This window comes from Macaca nemestrina, unplaced genomic scaffold, assembly GCF_043159975.1.
Source record: "Macaca nemestrina isolate mMacNem1 unplaced genomic scaffold, mMacNem.hap1 Scaffold_59, whole genome shotgun sequence".
Taxonomy (NCBI): domain Eukaryota; kingdom Metazoa; phylum Chordata; class Mammalia; order Primates; family Cercopithecidae; genus Macaca; species Macaca nemestrina.
The window spans coordinates 92311-114292 of NW_027257758.1; the positions used below are offsets into that span (position 1 = coordinate 92311).

General features: G+C 47.9%; 1 long non-coding RNA gene across 1 annotated transcript in view; it reads left to right on the forward strand.

The window, feature by feature from the left end:
* LOC139361544 (uncharacterized) overlaps nucleotides 1-15839 on the forward strand; it is a 31201-nt gene extending 15362 nt beyond the window's left edge. Inside the window, exons 2-3 of the long non-coding RNA XR_011619104.1 lie at nucleotides 12325-12442; nucleotides 13169-15839. This is a non-coding gene — a long non-coding RNA (uncharacterized lncRNA). The remainder of the gene's footprint in view (nucleotides 1-12324; nucleotides 12443-13168) is intronic.
* Nucleotides 15840-21982: the final 6143 nt, after the last annotated feature.

The following is a 21982-nucleotide window of genomic DNA, read 5'->3' on the forward strand; positions in this document are numbered from 1 at the left end:
TGGCCAGAAGAAAATCATGCTTATTCAAGTCGTAGGCAAACCCCCGAAGTCAAACATTTGTCTTTTTTCTTTAATATGCCCATTTAGTTTATATGGAATGATAGCTAGAGAAATGCCTTTTAGGGGAAAATTAATTTCCTTAATTACAGAGAACTTTTTGGATAAAAATCAGGAGGCTATTTTGTCATAAGATCTAGTTAAATACTACAGTGGAAAGCTCCTTATATTTGATCTTACACTTGGGCCCTGTGTGCGTGTCCGCATGCTCGTGCTCATGACGCCAGGCGCAGATGTGAACTACAGGCACAGTACATACTTTCTGGTTGCTTCTTTGAACGTCTTATTGCTTGACCTCTCCGACTCAAATGTTGAGTTATGTTGATTCTGTTCAGAATGTTTATCCCTCTGTCTAGGGTCGAGTCGTCTTTCAGGGAGGAACCGTCTTCCTCATCTCTGTCTCCTACAGTATTGTATATTTAATAGTCAAATATTTGTAGGTTACAAGGGTGACTGATCTGTTCATTAGGAGGAAAACAATGCCAATTTTCACATCATTAGAATGGACTTGTTAAATGATTGTTAGTATAATGAAGTTTCCATGGCAAAAGAGGCTTTGCAGATGTGAGTGTAACGGACAGTGAGATGGGGGAGGACCCTGGGTTGTCCAGGTGGGTCCAGTGTCTTCACATGTGCCTTTTGAGAAGGCAGTACGAGGGTCTGCTTCAGAGGAGGAGACCTGAGGACGAGATAGAAGCCAGAGGGCTGTGGGGGTGAGGGCGAGTGTGGGGCAGGGGCAGGGTCCGGAGGGGTGCAGGACTGAGGCCGGGGCAGTGGTAGGAGGGGTGTGGGGCTGTGAGCCAAGCTGCATGGTGGCTTCTATGAATTGGGAGACTCCAGGCAGGAATACAAGCTACTGACCCCTTGACTTCAGGCCTGGGACTCCTGACTTCCAGGGCTGAGAGGAGGTTTGCATTTGTGGTAGTTTGTTGCAGCAGCAATAGGAAGCTAATGCATTGTATCTGTTCTTCACCTCCAAACCTTTGAAAAGTAACCCTGTTGTATTGGCCTTTTGTGTGCCCTAAATTCTAATGAGATGGTTTGTAGGAAATAATGGACACAAACGATGGCAGAACACAAAGTTGGACAGAAGCAGCGTCTTCTGTGGTTCTGTAGTTTGGGTCTGGGAAGTTAGATTTCGGTCAGAGTGTGTGGTCTTGTTCAGCGTATACCTGGAGTACTTGTTCAGAGCTCCTGGGGGAGTGGTCTTTAACACTGTTAGGATTAAAACTCCAAGCACATCAGGGCCAGAGTTCCTGAGTCAGTGTTAGGCGACCTTTGAATAAGAGTTGGCATGTAGAGTCTGCCCACTTTACTAGTATGAAGCAGCAAAATCTTTTTTTTTTTTATTTTTTGAGATGGAGTCTCGTTCTGTCACCTAGACTGGAGTACAGTGGCGAGGCCTCGGCTCACTGCAAACTCCGCCGCCTGTGCTCAAGTGAGTCTCCTGCTTCAGCCTCCAAATTGCATGATTTATTTTCCTGTTTTATATACTTAGTATGTGAAAACTCTGCAAACTTTATTAATACAAATGACATGCCAGAACTTAGGAGAATCTGGCATTTTCCCATGCAAATTAGTAGTGATGTGGAATTCCTGGGCTGATTTGGTTTTATAAGACATGGGGCAGATTCTTTGCCTTATTTCTGTGGAACTAACAATTGTTAACCACCCAGCACTCTTACCTCCCCCAACAGCTCAGGTGAGGGGGTGTTACCCCCACTGTCGTGATGAGAGGCAGGAGACTGAGGCTTAGATGAGCAGGTGACACATTACTGTCCAGCCCCACCCACCCTGTAGTTTCCTGCCATGGCTCAGCTGTCTTCCTGCAAGAAAGGACAGACACCCTGGTGCTGGGTAGAATTCCTTGTGAACCCCTTTCCATCCTCCAGGGAGTTCTTGCTTTACAGTGGTGGCTCATGGGGAGTCCTCTGGCCCACTGAGAAAGTGACTCATGTTGTGACATTACTGTCTCTGTCCGGCTGCTGTCGATTGGGTGATTTGTAAAGAGACATTTATTGCTCACAGCTCTGGAAGCTGGAAAGTCCAAGGTCAAGGCAGTCCAAGGTCAAGGCACCTGCACATCTGGTGCCCCAGGGCCTGTGGCTCACAGACGGCAGCATCTCAACAGGTGTTGCGTGGCAGCGGTCGTCTCGTCAGAACTCACGTGGTGGAGGAGCAGGAGGGCTCCTCTAGGCCTCCCAACAAGGACACCAACCCCAGTCCTGAGAGCAGGACTTCCCAAAGGCCCCACCTCTTAATGTATCCCGTCGGAGATGGTTTCAGCATGAGGTTTTGGGGACATTCAGGCCAGAGCCATTGCTCTGCTGTGGTGTTAGGGCTGCATGGCATCATTACTGCAGCAGAGCCACAGCTTCTTATCTGCATTTGCTGCAGGAGGAAGACGCAGGTGCCTGTGCAAGTTGGGGTTCGGTGCAAGAAGTGGAGACTCTGGGAATCTTTGCAGGAGGAACTTAAGGGCTTTGAGAACTGACACCTTAGGACTGTAGTTTTCTTCAGACTGTAAAAACCTTGGTGTGTGACAATACTGAACATTGCCTGAGCCCTGTGATCCTGTAAAACAGTGATTGTTAAGACATTCCCCCTCCCCACAACTGCGCCCCCACTTTTACTGCAAGAAGCCCCTTCCCATGTGGCTTAGGCTGACTGGCGGATGACCATTTACCGAGGACAATACCAGATACAGGCCTTCAAACCCCACTTCTCAGCCTTATAAGTGATTAGCTAAACTGCCTGTTCCCACTGATCAATCACTTCCCACCTTGAAATGGTTCTTCGTGGTGCAGTTGCGACTAGGGGGGTGGACTTGTCTTTGACTGTCGCCTTCCACGGAGGACAGTTAGGGTGGGCAGGAAAGAATTCTCTGCTACAGGTCTGCATTCCTGGCTGTTTCCAGAAGTGGGATTTCTGGTGCCCTGGAGTGTGGGAATGGATTTCTAGTGTCCCAGCTTCAGGTGGAGTTGAAATTGAGTGAGGCAACCCACCACACCCATCTGGAGCCAGGAACTAGAGCCATTTTTAAAGTGGCAGTTTCTCCATAAGATTACCCAAAAAATGCGCTCAGCACGTTTCTTTCTTTCTCATATGCATTTGGCCATCTAAAATGGGAATGGTGGTTTTTTGAAGCATGGATGTAGTTTTAAATTTTGAGTATTGTAAACCTTAATGTAGCTTCTTAAAATGTTTGCCTGATTATCTGGAGATTTACTAAACCTTTGGAGTGGTAATAATGAGTTGATCTATATGACTTTGCTTTCTATGATGCAATGAAAGTACTCTAATTAAAACCTCTGCAGTTGGGTCAGCAGGCGATTGGCCAAAACAAATTCTGCTTTTTGGGTTTCTTTAACCAAGCAAGGGAGTAGAGTGTAGGCTGAAGTGGCAAATTCATTTCAGAGCACGCCAGAGCCCTCAATGATTCAGCAGCCTTCTCAGGTGAACATGTAACGTGCCGTGAGTCTTGGCAAGCCTGGCTACTGAAGTGTGCACGTGACACCACAGAGCCACACCTAGGAAGATGTGGTTTCTGTAACAAGCTTTGGAAAATCAAAGTTCAACTAAATTATCCAACTTTGTTACAGAAAAAGCTTAGACCAGATGGCCAAAGACCTGATTGTTTCATGGTTGAGACATGGTTATAAAATCGCCCTTACTTGGTGCCAATCAGTGTTGGTCCACAGTGATACTCCTCCAACCTCACTGAATAGTTTGGAGACTGATATGAGACTATGAAAATCTCCTTAAGGTGAAAAGGGCTCTGGGGCACCCGGGAATATCCGCACACCCGTGGCCATTCCCCTATAAGGTGGAGAGGACGGCTGGGTCACGCGGGAGCATCAGCACACCCGTGGCCATCCTCTTTAAGACGGAAAGGGCTGCTGGGGTGCCCCGCAATATCTGCACACCGGCGGCCATTGTGGCTGTCCCCCTTTCTGCTCAGTCACCTCTGTGTTCCCGCATTCAGGCTTTGGGACACTCATGAACAGCTCATCCCCTGGGCTGGTGAGGAAGGAGTGGGAGGTTGTTCTGAGGCTCTGTCACTGTCTGCCCTGTCATGAGCTGGGCAAGGCAGTGGCAGTGACCCTGGAGGAGTCTGGTCAGTGAGGGCTCCGGCAGGAAGTGCTGAGGCTTGAGGTGGCTCTGCCAGTCGTAACCAAATGTCTTCCCTCTTATTTCCATGATTCCTTCTAGTTCTGCACCTTGCACTGCAGAGTCTCTGTGTGTCTATAAATACACATGAGTTACGATACAGGTGTCTCTTTCCCCTCTGTCTGCGGCTGGGCCCAGGGAGTGAAGTGCAAGACCCCCTTACTGCTGGATGCCCACCAGCACGAGGCACTGCCTGCCCTGCTGACGAATGCCTACAGCGAGTCCTGGAAGCCGCCTCCTGAGCACCTGGCCTGTTGACGGTGTATACGGGAGACAACGGAGCTCCCCTTGCCCCACCCTGAGCAGAGACTGGGGAGGCGGCGGCAGCACTGCCCCCATGGTGCATCCTTGGTGCATGCAGGAAAGTCTGTTCATGCTTAAAACACAGCCCATCCTCTCAAAAGCAGGATGACAACCACATTTACTTCTGGAATCTTAAAAAAGGGCCCGTCTCTTTGAGAGAAGAACATGGCATGTATGTGTGTACCTCCTTTGTTTTTTTTTTTTTTTTGAGACAGTTTCCCTCTGTCACCCAGGCTGGAGTGCGGTGGTGAGATCTCAGCTCACTGCAAGCTCTGCCTCCCGGGTTCATGCAATTCTCCAGCCTCAGCCTCCCAAGTAGCTGGAACTACAGGCACCCGCCACCACGCCTGGCTAATTGTTTGTATTTTTAATAGAGAGGGGGTTTCACCGTGTTAGCCAGGATGGTCTCGGTTTCCTGACCTCGTGATCTGCCCACCTCGGCCTCCCAAAGTGCTGGGATTATAGGTGTGAGCCACCACGCCGGGCCGTATGTGTGTACCTCTTTACAAGTCTTGCCTGACCTTCGCATTTAAAAATTAGTGAAAAACTTAAGGATGTAACTGACAAGAACTTGATAGGTTTCTCCAAGTAAAAATTTGGAAAAGTGAAGTGAACCCATAATGTGTTTTATTTCTATGAGTCCCACACTTGGATTTTTAAATGTGGGCAAAACATCTGTATGTTCTTCAGCCTGATTTCCGTGGAATCGTGAATGAAACGTGCTGAAGTTGCCGTGCGGATTTTGTTATGTGGCGGTGACAAGTGGGGCTGGTCATTAAACAACTGGAGGAACCCTGTCCTTTCTGTGCTCCTGTTGGACACTAGGCACGTGCTTGGGTGTTTTCTGTGTGTGTGGACAAGATGACGACAGAATTTCCAGATTCACACGGTGGTATCTTCTCCCTTTTCTGTTAAAACGTGTCTTCTGCTGCTTCTACATAGACCAAGTGTTTCTTTCTCTCGCCTGTCTACATAAACGCTGTTTAACAAAAACCGTATTGTAGACTTGTGAAGCTGAATTCCACATGATCAAGCAGATAGAGATGACTGAGTATACTGTTTTGTGGAAGGAAGGTTTAAAATGATTTTTAGCTTTTTCCCTGAAATAGGGAATACTTTTAACTTTTTCCCTGAGATAGGGAATAATGAAATGGGAAAATAATTAAATTTTCCCATGTAATTGTTAGATTATATTTAATTATTAGATTATTCATGTATTGCAAGGGAAAAAGGAACTAGATCACCCCATGTACCCAAATGAAAATTTAAAGGGTATGAGCGAGTTCATTTGAACTCCTTTAATTTGTTTTTGTTTGTTTGTTTTTGACAGTCTCACTCTGTTTCTCAGGCTGGGTGCAGTAGTGCAATGACAGCTCACTGCAACCCCAACTTTCTAGGCTCAAGTGATTCTCCTGCCTCAGCCTCCCCAACTGCTGGGATTTACAGGCGTTAACCACCACACACAGCTTATCACCTCTTGGAGACTAGCTATGAGTTTGGGCATTCACTGAACTATATTTTAGTTAATTCTCAAAGTTTGTCACTGTTTATCTTTAATTTGGTAAAAATCTACATGTATTGTAAAATGCGTTACATTTCCTTAGCATTCACGGATTCCCTGTTAGTGGGGCAGAGACACAGAAGGGCAGAAGGCGTTCGGACATCATCAGGGTTGCAGTTGAGTCCTTGCCCCGAACACACTGGAGCTCTGGGCTCTGTGGTCCCACGGGGGTCCTCTGTCCACTGAGGGGGACGGGTTACCTGGAAGGTCCCTCCAGCCTCTGCAATTTTGCCCTTTTCAGGTTAACATCTCATCATTGTCCTGGACAGCACTGCCTTTCGTTCACTGATCCACGAGTGAACAGCTGGTCAGTGGCCAGTGCTGCTTCCTTCAGCTGGGAGGTGGTGATGTGATAACACTTCCGTGGAAATTGGTTCTTGGTGTATTAAGGGTTCAGTTGTATGTTTATTTTTAATCTGCACCTCTGAATTGGTCTTTTGATTGCAAAGAGATTGCTTACTGGATTTGTTTCTGAATATTTGGTGGATAACAGGAGAACCTTGCTTATCTGTGTGTTCATTTAGTGTGTTTTTGCCAGGCATTTATATGATAGTGTTAGCCCTCAGCCCACTTTCTGTGTGTGGTGGAGTCATTGAAATCATTTATGTGAAGTCTCTCCTCTTTTAAGGCCAGAGGACGTGGGGTGGTGTCTCCCTAAACTAGGGGGAAATGGCATTGTTCTGCCCTCCTCCCTGGGAATGCTGGTGTTTCCAGGTCTCTGAACTTGGCTCCCACACTGGGAGAGTAGCTGTGGCTTCTGGAGCCCGTTTTGTGCGGGACTGACTCCTTCACTTGCTTTATTCCCCACTGCCTTTGCTGCTTTATGACGCAGGGATGAGGGAGTTGGGCCCGGGGGCCTTGCCTGTGCCTGAAGGGCCCGATGCAGAAAACTCCTCATGGGAAGGATGTTCCTTGAGGGCAGCTTTTGGAGTCTTTTCCTACTTTTAACTGAGAAGCAGCTATTCACATGGTTCTATTCTGCTGGTGTGTTTCAAAATAACTGGTGTAGAGTTGTGAAGATGTCCGAGACACCCATGATCCACTCCGGGCCAGTGCAGGACATTGAGCTCAGAATCCTTCAGACCATTCAGATGCCAAAGATTCTTGCTTGGTTATTCTCAAACTTATGAGAATCTAAAACGCGAGCCACGGTATGGATTTTCTCTTGAGCCCCCATGACTTTGCCTTGTATTTTGGGCATGAATGACTTCATCAAGGGGAAAGAATTTGAGGAAGGAGCCTCTGAGGCTAGAAGGGGGGTGGGAAGGGGCGGGGGGAAGAGGAGGGAAAAGGAGCTATAGAGGGAGGAGCCAGGCTGGGGCTGGGGCGTCTCCCCATGATGCTCCCCCACCCCTGGCGCGAGGCCCCAGAGACTGACTGATTTTCCCACAGGAAATGTGTATGATTGCATGTCTGTTTTGTGGGCTGGCCATTTGGATTGAGGGAATGTCTGTGTTGTGATTCCTTATTGATTCGAAGGTTGGAAAGGTTTGTGCTCAATACAGGGGTCTCTTGGTGCGATGGGAAAATGTGATCGCAGCCGCATTCGGGGTGGGGAGAGCCCTCGAGGCCCTCAGTGGTGGCCGGCGTCAGCCTTCGCTTCCCTGGGTGAGCTGCCCTCAGGGTGGGAAGGGAGGTCCTCGGTGGTGGCCGCTGTTGGCCTTCGCCTCCCTGGGTGAGGGCTGCTCCATCCCCGGCTCTCCGACTCCTTGCCTGGCACCTTCCTCGTTGGAGGCCGTGATCCATCAACTTTGTCCACGCGTGTCCTGCAGACTAATGCTGACTGGAGGTTCAGGAGTGGTCAGAAGAGGCCAGAGGAGGCCCTCGTGATGCGAAGCTAAACGTTTAATGATGGCGCTGTTGAGTGCATGAGCCGCGTCAGCCCAAGAGTCTGGGTAAGAGGGAACCCCGCGGGGTGGAGGGAAGACTGGACAGATGGGTGCTTTCCTCGGCCCCTGGGAGCCCGGCCAGGTCCACGCTCAGACCTCCTGGTTTCTCCCATATTTCCATCAATAGCAAGGGAAGGACTCGGGGCAGAAGTAGTTCAAGGGCCTCTAAAGACTTATGTAATTGTTAATAGGCCTACTTTTATGCTTTCTTATGTATTAAGAGCAAATCATGATACCAACTCATTTCTGTTTGAAGAAATCTTTACTGCTCTCATTTTTGTGGCAAGCAACATTGATTCTTTGCTTAGTGAGCGTTAGTGCCCTCCTGCCCAGTGCTGCTGCCTGGCGTGTCCTCGCACACACCTCTGTCCATTGGTCTCCATTCACCTTTCCGCCTAGAATTGTAGGAGGGGCGCTGGGATCTTAGGGCTAGAAAAAAATTCTGAAGACCACTTTTAGGGGCGGCTTTTAGTCAGGGCTTCCAGAGAGACAGCCAGCCGGGTGTGCGTGTGTCTCCAGGGCGAGGCTTGCTGCAGGGGCTACAGAGTCCAAGAAGCCCCAGGACCCACAGGCTGCAAGCTAGAGTCCTGGGAGGGTGTGGCTTGAAGACTTGAGAAGCGGAGGGTGCAGATCCCACCGGGGTCTGAGGAGCTGAGACCCAGAAGCACGGGCTGCAGAAGACGGATGTCACTGGCCCATCAGCCAGACAGGTGGAGTGAACCCAGTTTTCCCCGCCTTGCTGTTTTACTCGGGCCCTGGGGGGATAGGGTGGTGCCCCCCACACCGGCGAGGATGGGTCTCCACTCAGTCCAGAGGCAAACATGCATCTCACACAGAAATAATGCAGAACCAGCCATCTGGGCACCCCGGGCACGCTCAGGTTGATGCACAAAACCAACGCCGCGCGTGGCCCTGACATCTGCGTGTTCGCATCACTCCACACACATTGCTCAGTCATCGCCTCGGTGAGTTTGTAAGCTCGTTGTGTGGTTCTGGGGCTTTTTGTCCTTGGTGATGACAGGCTCCCCACTGCCCCAGCTCAAGTATGGAAGGTGATGGCACCAACGGCTCCTTGTTTCTCAGACACTTGAGTGGGTGCTCTGTGCAGCCAGTTTCACCTGCAGCAGCATCTGTTCCCTATGCCGATTCCATTCGGAGTATGTGCCTCCCTTCTGTTGAGGGTGCAGCCTTCTTTCAGGGAAGAACTGTGTCCTGTTCGCCTATATCGCCTGTGGTGTATCTCATGGCTGAATAAGTAGCTATAGGATACCTCGGTGGCTGAATGATAGGTTCATTGGAAGGAAAACTTTATATTTTTTTTTCTTTTTGGGATGGAGTTTCACACTCAACGCCCAGGCTGACGTGCAATGGCATGATCTTGGCTCATTGCAAACTCTCCCTCCCGGGTTCAAGTGATTCTCCTCCCTCAGCCTCCCAAGTAACTGGGGCTACAGGCTTCCGCCACCATGCCTGGCTAATTTTCGTATTTTCGTTAGAGAAGGGGTTTCACCATGTTGGCCAGGCTGGTCTTAAACTCTTGACCTCAGGTGATGCACCCACCTCGGCCACCCAAAGTGCTGGGATTACGGCCATGAGCCCCTGCACCCAGGAACTTAATACCGTTTTTTTTTTTTTTCCTTTAAATCGTAATGGGCTTGTTAAATGCTTACGTGTTTTTTTTTTTTAATTTATTATTATTATACTTTAAGTTCTAGGGTACATGTGCATAACGTGCAGGTTTGTTACATATGTATACTTGTGCCTTGTTGGTGTGCTGCACCCATCAACTCGTCAGCACCCATCAACTCGTCATTTACATCAGGTATAACTCCCAATGCAATCCCTCCCCCCTCCCCCCTCCCCATGATAGGCCCCGGTGTGTGATGTTCCCCTTCCCGAGTCCAAGTGATCTCATTGTTCAGTTCCCACCTATGAGTGAGAACATGCGGTGTTTGGTTTTCTCTTCTTGTGATAGTTTGCTAAGAAGGATGGTTTCCAGCTGCATCCATGTCCCCACAAAGGACACAAACTCATCCTTTTTGATGGCTGCATAGTATTCCATGGTGTATATGTACCACATTTTCTTAATCCAGTCTGTCACTGATGGACATTTGGGTTGATTCCAAGTCTTTGCTATTGTGAATAGTGCCGCAATAAACATACGTGTGCATGTGTCTTTATAGCAGCATAATTTATAATCCTTTGGGTATATACCCAGTAATGGGATGGCTGGGTCATATGGTACACCTAGTTCTAGATCCTTGAGGTATCGCCATACTGTTTTCCATAATGGTTGAACTAGTTTACAATCCCACCAACAGTGTAAAAGTGTTCCTATTTCTCCACATCCTCTCCAGCACCTGTTGTTTCCTGACTTTTTAATGATCGCCATTCTAACTGGTGTGAGATGGTATCTCATTGTGGTTTTGATTTGCATTTCTCTGATGGCCAGTGATGATGAGCATTTTTTCATGTGTCTGTTGGCTGTATGAATGTCTTCTTTTGAGAAATGTCTGTTCATATCCTTTGCCCACTTTTTGATGGGGTTGTTTGTTTTTTTCTTGTAAATTTGTTTGAGTTCTTTGTAGGTTCTGGATATTAGCCCTTTGTCAGATGAGTAGATTGCAAAAATTTTCTCCCACTCTGTAGGTTGCCTGTTCACTCTGATGGTAGTTTCTTTTGCTGTGCAGAAGCTCTTTAGTTTAATGAGATCCCATTTGTCAATTTTGGCTTTTGCTGCTGTTGCTTTTGGTGTTTTAGACATGAAATCTTTGCCCATGCCTATGTCCTGAATGGTACTACCTAGGTTTTCCTCTAGGATTTTTATGGTATTAGGTCTAACATTTAAGTCTCTAATCCATCTTGAATTAATTTTCGTATGAAAAAACTGCTTTAAAGTTCATATGGAACCAAAAAAGAGCCCGCATCTCCAAGACAATCCTAAGTCAAAAGAACAAAGCTGGAGACATCACGCTACCTGACTTCAAACTCTACTACAAGGCTACAGTAACCAAAACACCAGGGTACTGGTACCAAAACAGAGATATAGACCAATGGAACAGAACAGAGTCCTCAGAAATAATACCACACATCTACAGCCATCTGATCTTTGACAAACCTGAGAGAAACAAGAAATGGGGAAAGGATTCCCTATTTAATAAATGGTGCTGGGAAAATTGGCTAGCCATAAGTAGAAAGCTGAAACTGGATCCTTTCCTTACTCCTTATACGAAAATTAAATGCTTACGTTAATATTTATTTTTAAAAATGTTATCTGTGACCTTTCAGCTTTTCATAGCACTTCTCATGTGAATATTTTAAAAAGGCCCTTTAGTCGTGGGGGAGAAGGAGGTTATCCCTTTCAGCAGAGGGAGATGGAAGAACAGGCCCTGGTGGGTCTGAGCACAGGCAGTCACCCCAGCCTTGGTGCTGGCTTAGGTCTGTTCTCCGTTCACCGTAGCCGCATCCACTCTCATTGTCAGCTTAAAAATAAGCTTTTTCCTCTTTCTAATCGGAACAGTTAGTTTGTTAACCATCACATTAAGGTATCGAGAATGATGGCTTTCAGGCCTCAGATATGACACAAGTAATAAATGCAGTTGACCCTGAACAACATGGGTTTTGAGCTTCGAAGGATCACTTATGTTAATTTTTTTTCCAACCAAACCCTTATTGAAAAAACCTGGCTTTGTGGAGGGCCGACGTTTCCTACATGTGGTTCCATAGGGTGGCCGTGGGGTCCTGTGGATACGTAGATTTGGGTAAACTCGGGGCATGTTCTGGAATCCATGTCCCTGTGTATACAGAGGGACAATTGCAGCTTTTTAGAAGTTTGTGTCCTGCCTTGTCCTAAAAAGGTTCCAAGGTGGATGCAAAATTATTTCATTCCTTTTGTTTTCTTGGTGGGATATTGATGTTTATTCTTCAGTGTCTAATATCCTGAGTGAACAGAGTTACCGCTTCAGGAACAAAGCCAGTCTGGAAACACATATTGAGATATCCACCTTTTCTTCATGGTTTCACAAAAGGCCATGATCATATTTTATTCAGTTGAACTGTAGGAAACTGCCAATATTTGCTGTTTTTGGCCTACAAAATGGCAAGTTCGTACGATATTAAAAACAAAGGCTTCCTGGATGGGGAAAATAGGAATCGGTAAGAACCTGAAGTTCTCTGTCATGGCCTCTGAGTCACAGGTAAATAAACCTGCGTGAGGGGGAGTTGACTGTACAGTATTTTCCTTCTGTTTTGATACTGTCAGAAAAAGGTCAGTTCCAATGTGTTGGGTCCCTTTGCCTCAGCTTTGCTGCAGAAGGGACTTGCCATTATACCTCTTGTTCCCAGTGCCCAGGAGGCTGATGCCACATAGAAGACCTGCAGGTCGGTGGATGTGAAACAGGCATCGGACATGCTGTGCACCTTGGGACGCATCTGAGAAGTGTGTGCTTGCAGCAGATCTGAGGTGAGGGCGTATTCCATCTCCTCTCCCTTCTCTGGCTTTACAGGCCTTTGAAGTCGGTCCTGGAAAGTGAAATTAGTTAATGCTGATTTAAGCTCCAGGTCAAAGCCGGGGGGCCAAAGAGACCCGCCCTTCACTAGTGGTGTGAAGCATTGGGCCCTCCCATCAGGAGGCAGCAGGGACTCGAGAAAGCCCCACATGCCCTCCAGTTCCCTTATGTTGAAATTTTTTGTACTCGGCCATGGCGGGTCATTTTGGGAGGTGAGTAGGGGATTCACATGGGGGTGTGCAGTATTCTTAGGTGTCAGGTGCGAGAGTTGAATTTGTAGAAGCTGTGCAGATAGGAAAGGGCCTGGCAGGGAGTGCTGTTTACACGGAGCCGATTTAACGCGAGGTCTGTGCTCTGCCTGGGTCCGTGTCTGACTGCTGTCTCCCAGTCTGCAACAGGACGTTGACGTGACTTGGCGCCATCGTCCCACTCTGTGTAGATGTCTGAGGATCTGTGCGCAGCTGCTCTGTGAGAATGCGTTGTGATAATGAACTGAGAAACAGTGAACAAACCCTGAATTGGTTAGCACTGGTTCCACGGCCACTTCTGCCGTGGTTGGAGTCATTCATAATAAAGTGTGCTGGACTCCTTTGCAGAGCTCTGAATTTCAGAGGCCCTTCAACTTGGCAGCTAACCAGCTGCTTCCTTCAGAAGACATTTGAGTCCCCTTTACCTGCCAGGGTGACCCTGGGAGTTTGAAGATGAGTGAGACAAGCCCTCCGTGTCTTGTGGATTTTACTGTCCAGAGGGGAGACAGATGTGGATGGTGAAGGAGGCCCTATCAGAGGTCATCGCATGTCAGTTTTATTTCTTCAGCACTTGCTGTGTTCAGGCGGTGCCCCGGGCCATGTGCAGAGCATCTGGGGACCCTGCCCATGGCATCCCAGGCACAGCTAGCATCTGCGCCATCTTCATACTTGGCCTGAGTTTTGAGGAAGTTACCGAGGACGGCTTCTGCCTTTGCTGGAGAGAGTTGGAAGTCAGGGCAGCCCTCCACAAGGAGATGATCGCCAGCTGATTCCTCAAGAAAGAGAGGTGGTCCCCACATGGGTAGAGCAGGGCAGCATGTACAGACCTGGGTGTGGGTCTGGGGCATGTGCATCTGAGTGGGTTCTGCTGGGAGACAGCAGGGGTGAGGTGTGAAGGCAGTTGGAATTTACAGGATAAATTATCACTAAGGCGATGCCTGGAAAACATAAAATTGGGACTCTCTGGGGTAAACGTGGACTTAGGGTGACCCTGGGCGTGGGTGTTTTCAGGCTCTGAAGGCAGAGATTTAGGAAATTGGGGCAGAGCTAAGCCCCAGACGAGGATGAAGACCACCCTTGGGATGTTGAATGAGACAGGGGTGGAAACCCAGTGAATGTCCTGGGGGGTCAGTCCAGCAGGCAGGCAGCAGAGGAGACCGGTGTCCTCAAAGGCCCCTTGGGCCTGCCTCTCAAAGTGCTGGGATGACAGGCATGAGCCACTGCTCCCTGCTGATACTTTTAAAATTTCTAAGCTACTCTCTCTCATACCCACTCCCGTATTTTTTTTTTTTTAGACCAGGTTTATGGGTATATTTTTTCCAAGGGAATCAAAAAGTTACCTGTTTGAAGTACAAATAACACCGTGTTTAAAAACCGAAAATGCCACTTTGCATAGAAGTTTCCAAATACCCAGTTGGTTTGAGCCTTGCATTGCAGTGTCACTACCTGCTCTTAAATTTCTACCCGATGTATAGATAGCGAGACAGGGACGGCTCGTACATCTTCAGGTTTCAATTCTACTACCTTGGGCTATATTTTCATTTATTTTGGCACAACTGTGGGTGTGGCAAGCAATGCCAGGGTATTTATTTTGAAGCGTGTCCAATAACAGTTGGGAAGATTTTCACATTTTTAGAATTTTCATAGTAATAGTTATAATTTACAAAGAATTTAAAATTGTGTAGTCATTATTTTGCTTTTTTCTAGATGTGCCCCGAAACAGGGTTGCTAACTATCATTCTACATCACAGGATTAATAACAGTACCCTTTTGGAGCAGATGCCTGTAATCAAGGAATTCGGCCTAGTCAGTTCACTTTAAGCGTGTTTAAAAGGTTGTCTTTATCCTAGTTGGCACCTGTGGCTATAGTTTGTTTTCACTGCTGAAGAATATTCCACGATGGAAGCCGTAATTCATCTGTTTTTCATATCGGTGGACATTTGGATTATTTTGGGAGGGTGTGTATGTCTATTCAGCCTTCATTTTTTTCAGGATTTTTTGTAGAAGATAATGTAACAGTGTAACATCCTCTGCTAGGGAACCAACACGAACCCTGATTACAGCCACACTGACTCTCACACAGACTCTCAGGCCTTGTTACCAACACACAGAACCATTTTCTTAAGTTGAAACACAGTAGCAGAACCTGAAGCCATGTGAACGGTTCCTCCGATCTTACACTTGGAATTCACTTTTTATTACTATGTCTGCTAATTAGGAAGCATATCAATTATACAGAAATCTGAGAATGTAAAATTATACGTTTATAACAGAAAAAACCTTATTTAATAGCCCAGAACACATGGCTATGTTTTTCCCTCATGCCCCGTCACTGTTTTCTTTGCTTGAAATGGGAAATGACACTTGAATGCGGTTTTCTAGCGACTGTTAGCCTGGCATAGTTCTTCAGAGACAGAGGATGTAAAGCACATGGAGAATTTCTGTTTGTGGATTGTGATTTCCCGGTCGCCTCATTCAGGCTGCCGCCGCCTTCCCCTCTGGCCGCCTGCATCGTGGGACGTCTGAGAAAGGTCCCTGTTTCATCCTCTGGAAATTCTGAAGAGGAAGGAGAGGAGGGTGTGCAGGGTGTGGTGCATTTGTGTTGGTCTTCCAGCTTTTATTTGGAGTCTCCGCTACCTTGGTTCCTGCCTTTATGTCCCTAGCTCGTGGCTTCATCCTTGTGTCTAACTCACAGGCAGACAGATGGAAAGGGAAGTTGTATTCAGCCAACAGCTTGATCTTATTCTCAAGGCTTAAATCGACTGGGTATTTGGAGACTTCTGTGCAAATGGGCATTTTTGGTTTTTAAACACCATGTCTTATTTGTACTTGAAATGGGGTAACTGGTTCTCTTGGAAAAAATATAGGCATAAAGCTGGTTCTTAAAAAAAAAAAAAAAAAAAAGGGAGTGGGTGTGAGAGAGTGGCTTAGAAATTACACCAGTAATGGTCGGGAGTGGTGGCTTATGCCTGTAATTCCAGCACTTTGAGAGAAGGAGGCAGGTGGATCCCCTGAGGTTAGGAGTTCGAGACCAGACTGGTGAACATGGTGAAACCCCGTCTGTACTGAAAAGATGAAAATTAGCCGGGCATGGTGGCAGGCACCTGTAATCCCAGCTACTTGGGAGGCTGAGGCAGGAGAATCACTTGTACCCGGGAGGCAGAGGTTGCAGGGAGCCAAGATCGCACCACTGCACTCCACCCTGGGCGACAGAGCAGAAACTCCATCTCAAAATAGAAAAAAACCAAAAAACTAAACAAAACAAAAACCCGGTAATGAAAACCTGATTGCATCATCTGTGATGGAGATGGCGGATTATTTCATTTTTAGTGACAGGATGAATTGGATATGTTTGCAGTATTGATTTGACAAGGGAAATGGTGAGAACCAAATGTGCCGCCCAGCTTGGGCCTCGTCGTTGGCAGAAGACCATGGCGGGCAACAGACTGGAGATTCGGAGACCGAGGGGAGAATTCTCACGCCTTGACACTGGTGCAGTGTGTGCTTCTGGACTCCTGCTGGAGGGAGCTGCCCCTTTGCCTTGCAGGCTTTGGTGCAGTGGAGACCTTAGGACCTGCCCCTCCTGGCACACCTGTGGGTGTGGCGAGCAGTGCCAGGGCTGAGGCACAGGTGCTGAGCCCGGAACGTGGGACGGGAGAGGCTGCACACGCCGGCAGGCGTCTGCTCCAGCAGCCGGGGGTTTCCGCAAGGGGGCGGGGCGTTGGTTTTCCTCCTTGAATTTGGGTGGAGAGGGTGTCCTGGGGTGCTGTGTCTGCACTTGTGTTGCTCTGAGGTCAAGTTGTGGCCCCGAGTCCCTGTCCCTCTGCAAAGAGAGGGTTTGCCCATTTTCAGGTCAGATTTCCCTTGGGTCCGGGTCTCTAGGAGTGGGGCGCATTCCAAGGGGGCATGAGCTTTTTCAGTTTGTGTCAGGACATTTTAGGCAGAAGGAAAAGCTTGCTAAGATAATCTTACAGAAATGTTTGGTGCAGTGCCATTAACTCGTGGAATAAATGTGTAACTTTGCGTGGTGGCCCTCTGGAAAGAGATGCACTTTGAGTGCACCCTGGTCTGCTCGCTACAAGAATCGGCCGTGTCACCCCGCTTTCCGTGGGTCTGCAGGTGTGCGTGGTCCATTGCCCTGCACTGTGGCCATGGAAGGGAAGATGATCTGGAATGCTGGCGACAGTTATCGGTGCGTGTTGGTGTGTGCTGCTTTCTACAGGGGAGAACATTTCTGTTTAATAAACATCTCATCTCGATGATGACTGCAAGATATTTGAGTCTCATTCAGTAGTGTTTCTGGGTTCCTTCTGTTTTTATCTGCTTTCTAGCACTAGGCAAGTGAAGACATGGAAAGTAAAAACCCATGGAACTTGTAGAGACATGGTGTTGTGTAGGAGCAGACTGTAGCCTCTGGCTCTGTTTAAAGATTGTAGTAAACCTCTTACCTGGCACGGTCAGGGTGTAAATTATCTTGTTTAATCGAAATGTGTATGAGTCCAAGCTGGCGCCTGCATTGTTGATGAAATACCAGATTTTAAGGGAACATGTCAATGTGCTGTAAGATACCAACAAAGTTCCTCACTGAGGTTCGGCGCGGGTTCGGAGCAGCTGGGCCTTAGGTCACCAGGGTCGTCTCTGGGAGCAGATGCTCAGTGTGGGCATTAGTCACTTAGCCTTTCCAGAGCCGAGGAGCAGCTCTCTGTGGTGGTTTTTGAAACCTGTATTTTGAGTCAGTTTGTCCCACTTGACTCGAAGTTGCCGCGCGATTTCAGACCTTTGCCTCCACCATGCGCTCGTTTTCTTGTCCCCTGATAACTGCCTCGGTTGCCCCGGCCTGACATTTGAGCCTCGTCGTTTATGGACACAGGTTCCGTGGTGGGGCAAAGGCCGCGACTCCGGCTTGCACAGTTCTGTGCCTCTCACCATGGCTTATCACATCACTCCCGGGATCTCCCGTTTAGAGGAAGAGTGTCCCTTTCCTGCAGGCCCTGTGTGGTGTGGAAACCACCCCTACCTACCTTTCTCCTGTTTGAACTGTACCGTGAAGCTATTTCTGTTCTAGTCAACCGTCAGAATTTAAGGAACAGTGATTTATGTAACTTATCACACGCTTCTGAGCAATTCTTTATGAATTTCATTCTGTTGTGAAATTATTGCAGTTTTCATGGCTATGCTGGTCTCACGTTGTGGCCCTTGAAATGAATTCCCTTCCCCATTGTTTGTTAAGGTTGTGCCTGGGAGCTGTTGAGGCCTCACCTCTGCTTAGGGCAGTGGCTTTGCTCTCCTGACAACAGGAAGAATCTTATTTAGAGCACTTCTAATGTAGTTTTTGCTTCCAGACAGAGTTACTTTTTTTCACAGAGACAGCCACTAAAGTCATAAATTATGCTGAGGATGCACACACACGGGTCAGCTGACAGAGTGGAGTCAAGAACAGATCCAAAGACGCAAAAGCAGTTCAGTGGAATTTGAGTCTTTTCAACAAATGGTGCTGGAATTATGGGACAGCCGTATGCAAAAGAGTGAAAACAGGGAGTAATTTCTGTATGAAAATTAAGGTGGGTCATAGCCCTGAATGTAAAATACCAAACTACAAAACCTGCAGAAGAAAGGGAAATTGTGGAGACCTAGGGTGAGAGCTCTTAGCCATACCATGATCCATAATCAAGGAAGAAAACAAGTAGGTAAGACTCATCAAAATTAAACTTCTAATATAAAAGACACCCCTAGGGAATTGAAGAGACACATTTTCGATAGATGGGGAGAAGATGTCCACGAACCATGCAGCCGGCAAAGGACTCGTATCCAGAATGCACAGGACTCCCACGGCTCATGACAGAGAACAAACCACCTGACTTAAAAGCGGAAGAGACCTGAACAGATGCTTCGCTGAGAAGGACGGGAGGATGGCCCGAAAGCATCTGAAATGACCTTCAGCATGACTGGTTGCACCGAGATGTGCACCGAAGCCGCAGTGAATTTGTTCACACCCCTGCTGGAGCGCCTGACTAAGGTCTTCCGACAGCCCCAGGTGCTGGTGAGGACAGGCAGTCGGGACTCCTGTGCGATGCTGGGGTTCAGCACGGTGCAGACAGCTTGGCGGTTTCTTACAAAACTGAACTCACACAAACGTGGGTCCCAGTGACCCCAATCCTGGGTATTTACCCTAGAGAAACAGAATCTGATGTTTAAGAAAAACTGTGCCCAGATGTTAATAGCGCTGTCTATAGTTGTCCAAAACAAGTTACAATGTGCCACAGCCATATGTGGAATAATAAATACCCAGCAGCCCCGAGGCCTGGCTGTTGATCACAGGACACCCTGGGTGCACCTCCAAGCACGATGCCCAGGAAATTGTGATTTTGCGAGTGTTTTGCCACAACGCTCGCAAAAGATAGACCGGAGTCATGGGAGGACACGGAGAGGGTGGTTGCTGAGAATGGGAGGGTATGCTTATGAGGCCCCGTGAGTGGGTTTGGGGCTGTTGGACTGTTCTGCTTGTGTGATGATGATTATGGGAATATTTGTGCCGAAATTCACAGAACTGAACACTGTCCACTTTACAGTAATTTTTAAAAAGTGGTAATATGCTCATTTTCGGTACTGTTTTTAATGGAAGATGGAGTTTGCAGATGATTTGTCAGGGCAAGCCTGTTTCAAGAGTTTGTAGACAATTCGTTAGGGGCCTGTCTCAGGGCCCTTGGGTTGGGTTGGGTTGGGTTGGGTTGGGTTGGGTTGGGTTGGGTTGAGTTGGAAAAGCCTTCTCTGTTGTGGGCAGTAGTACGAGGCGTGGAAAGGATATTGCCAAGGAAACATGTAGAATCCTTTGAGGAAACGTGTATTTCTAACTTGCTATAAGATAGAATTGGAAATTGTAATGGTTTTGTTTTCTAGAGTCTTGGTAGAATAGGGAAGACAGTGTAATAAAAGCTAATTTTGAAATGAAGAATTTTAAAGATTTTCAACAGCAATTGCTCTAGGAAGTCACCCTGGAAATGTTTTTAAAGATGTTCAATAGCAATAGCTCTAGGAAGAGTCACCCTGGAGTTGCTTCTTGAGCATTGGTTTCCTGGCTGTATCTTCCAACTTTCATTTTTAAGTTTTGCTGTGAGTTGGGGATGTGTGGGAATAGCCATCCCGGCCCTGCAGGGGGGTGCATGTGCCCCGAGGCCTGAGGCACTGTTTCAACCTAGCTTGCAACATGGGGACTCTTGTCAGTGGCTGGAGTAAGAGTACCAGCCTGGCAGGCTGGGGGGAGCCCCAGGGTGGTCTGGGCACTGTCCTCCCTGCCTGCAGGATGGCAGCTGGAGGAGCTCGAAGGCTGCCTGCCTCGTGGCTGTCAGCGCAGCAGCCCCTCCTGGCCCTGGAGCAATCTTTGGGTCCATGAGTCTCTGCCCCGGGACTTGCCTCCTGGGACCTCCGCCACAGTCCTGAGGGCCCTGGTGCCACTTTCCCGGTGGGACCCAAGCCTCAGGCAGCTGCGACCCCAGATTCGGTTGCTTTCCCTGCCATCTCATTGCAGCACGAGTGCTCATCTCACTCAATGTAGAACCTCAGGTTCCTTCAAGATCCCCAGAGATGGAATCTCCCAATTTAACAAGATAGTTGGTGACAAGATTTGAGCGGCACTGATTTAACTCAGCTTCCAGAGTTTAAGTTCCCAAGACACAGTCCTGCTCCTTCCCTGGCCTCATCCTGTGTGGCTGGTGTGGATGCGGGGTTTCCGGAGGGTGGGGCTGAGGCAGGTCAGCAGCCAGGGGGATGGCTCATTATTGATCGCTCAATGCCTTGATGATAACTAGGATTAATGACCTTTATAGGGCTGTAGGTTTGGAGTATATATATATGTGTGTGTATATATATACATATTTAAACGAGGTGGACACGGTTATCACTGCATTTTTCTGACATGAAACTTGGAGAGCAGAGGGTTTAGGAAACTCCTGAAGCCACACTATCAGCGGGACTCGGGCGGTCTGGCCTTAGACCCTGCACTGTTTGCCCCTCACCACGCTGTCAGCAGACCCGGGTGGTCTGGCCTTAGAACTCACGCTGGTCGCCCCTCCCTGCCACGTTGTGGGGTTTTTCCTGCTTCTGGGCAGCATTTGATAGCTTGTGAAACAAGACCAAGACTTACTATGAGTGGATTTGCCATTATCTGAGATCCAGAACGTTTCCTGGACCTGGCGTTGCCGATGTCACGTAAGGGAAGGTAAAAACATTTTCATTGTGGTCACTGGGGCTCCTGAAATGGTATTTTTCCCAGTGAAAGTTTACTCATAAAAATCTTTTAACTCAATACTATGTGAACAGGAAGAAATGTGTTGGGCTCTAGTTAAATGTCTCAGAGCCACAGAAGTAAATGAGGGCACCTTCCGAGCACAGCCTCCCGGAAGAGGCCAAGGACGTTTGTCTGGAGGGTTTGCCATGAAGTAGGACTTGGGCAGGGCTGGTCTGCCTAGGGAGGCCTCTGCCATGATGTAGGTTAGTTGAAGTAGTTGACGGGTGGTGGCTTGAGGTCGGTGGTCCCCGAGGAAGCCCCTACCAAGGCCGGTTTCCGTGGGATGGAAAACTGCCGTTCAGTGGCTGTAATCTTGGCTTCACGGGTCTGACATACAATCCTGCCCTCGGATACTTGGATCCCAGCCAGGTCAGATGGCCCTGAAAGGACATTCGGACTGTGATGGCTGCACCCATTCTCAGCATCTGTAGGGTCTCCTATGTATGTCTGTGTTTCCATTTTCTTTTAGCACAATTTCTCCCAGTGAAGTCGTGAGAAATAGAAGGAAAGGTGGAATGAAGATGTGATTGAGGAAAGTGTGGTGTGGTCTTCGACCTTATTTTGCCTTGGTTGGTGCTCAAGAACTCCACCTGACCTCAGAGCTGAGCGTTTCTGCCAGGAAGTCCTGCCTTTTATCCTACCTCGAGGCCTGTTGAGACACTCCAAGAAGCTTCGTTAACAAATTGCCTTTTCCTTTTACAGCAGTTGGATATATTTGCAGCAAAACAAAGGAATAACCCCCCAATATGGTGATGAAATGCATTTAAGTATAGATAGCATTCAGTCTTGAAGGGCCTGGGATTTTAATCATCTTTGGGTCATGTAACAAGTGGTGTTGGTGATTAAAATCTCCTGACAGCTTTGTTCTGCCACGTTCCTCAGTTTTGAATGATGATCTTCCTGGTGTTGTACCTTGGGAGGGGCGTTTGTGTCAGTAGAGAGCAGAGTGGTGGTTCCCAGAG